The sequence below is a fragment of the Schistocerca piceifrons genome, chromosome 7 (genome assembly GCF_021461385.2).
Source record: "Schistocerca piceifrons isolate TAMUIC-IGC-003096 chromosome 7, iqSchPice1.1, whole genome shotgun sequence".
In the NCBI taxonomy this organism is placed as follows: Eukaryota; Metazoa; Arthropoda; class Insecta; order Orthoptera; family Acrididae; genus Schistocerca; species Schistocerca piceifrons.
Window position 1 is genome coordinate 328,711,996 of NC_060144.1, and position 1,089 is coordinate 328,713,084.

Genomic DNA, 1,089 nt, shown 5'->3' on the forward strand with positions numbered 1-1,089 from the left:
AGTGGGACAGGTCCTCATAAACGTCGACTAAGCGGGTCTCGAGAGCTGAGTGCAGCCGGCAGGGCGCAGCGCCAGTCCTTACGAGCTCTTCAATCTGGGAGCTCAATACACAGAAGTAATTCGATTTGTATGCAAATGCGCCGGCGCGGCGCGGCGCCTCGCGCTGAGTGGGCGCGCTGTCTGTCGCAGCTAATGCTGACCAGCGCCCCCAAAACGCCTCGGCGCTCCTGGCGTGGTCGCCAGTGCCGCCGCCCTCATACGCGAACGAACGAGCACGACTTATCGCTCTGAAGCGGCACAGGTTCGTAGTTTTAGAAAACAAACTAGCGGTCAAGGTGTCCGAGAGGGCCCTGTACCCCTTTATTTCTGTACAAGGGCTGGTCAAAAAAGAATAATCATAATTAATTTTTGACAACATACCTTATCAGAATGAGATTTTCACTCTGCAGCGGAGTGTGCGCTGATATGAAACTTCCTGGCAGATTAAAACTGACCGCAGCTCGTGGTCGTGCGGTAGCGTCGTCGCTTCCCGCGCCCGGGTTCCCAGGTTCGATTCCCGGCGGGGTCAGGGATATTCTCTGCCTCATGATGACTGGGTGTTGTGTGCTGTCCTTAGGTTGGTTAGGGTTAAGTAGTTCTAAGTTCTAGGGGACTGATGACCATAAATGTTAAGTCCCATAGTGCTCCGAGCCATTTTGCACCAGATTAAAACTGTGCGCCGGACCGAGACTCGAACTCGGGACCTTTGCCTTTCGCGGGCAAGTGCTCTACCAACTGAGCTACCCAAGCACGACTCACGACCCGTCTTCACAGCTTCAATTCTGCCAGTACCTCGTGTCCTACTTTCCAAACTTCACGGAAGCTCTTCTGCGAACATTGCACTTTCCCGCGAAAGGCAAAGGTCCCGAGTTCGAGTCTCGGTCTGGTACACAGTTTTAATCTGCCAGGAAGTTTCAACATACCTTTACTCACCCTCATAATTTTTTTGGACTTTCTCCAGATAGTCTGCTTTGAATGCTATTCACTTGTACGTTTCTGCCAATCTGCAAAGACATGCTGGAAACCATTTTTGGAAAGCTCCTTTAGGAT

General features: G+C 51.9%; 1 non-coding gene across 1 annotated transcript; it reads right to left on the bottom strand.

Moving 5' to 3' along the window:
- Positions 1–714: 714 nt before the first annotated feature.
- On the bottom strand, positions 715–789 carry Trnas-cga. Its single transcript has one exon. It is a non-coding gene; the product is annotated as a tRNA-Ser (tRNA).
- Positions 790–1,089: the final 300 nt, after the last annotated feature.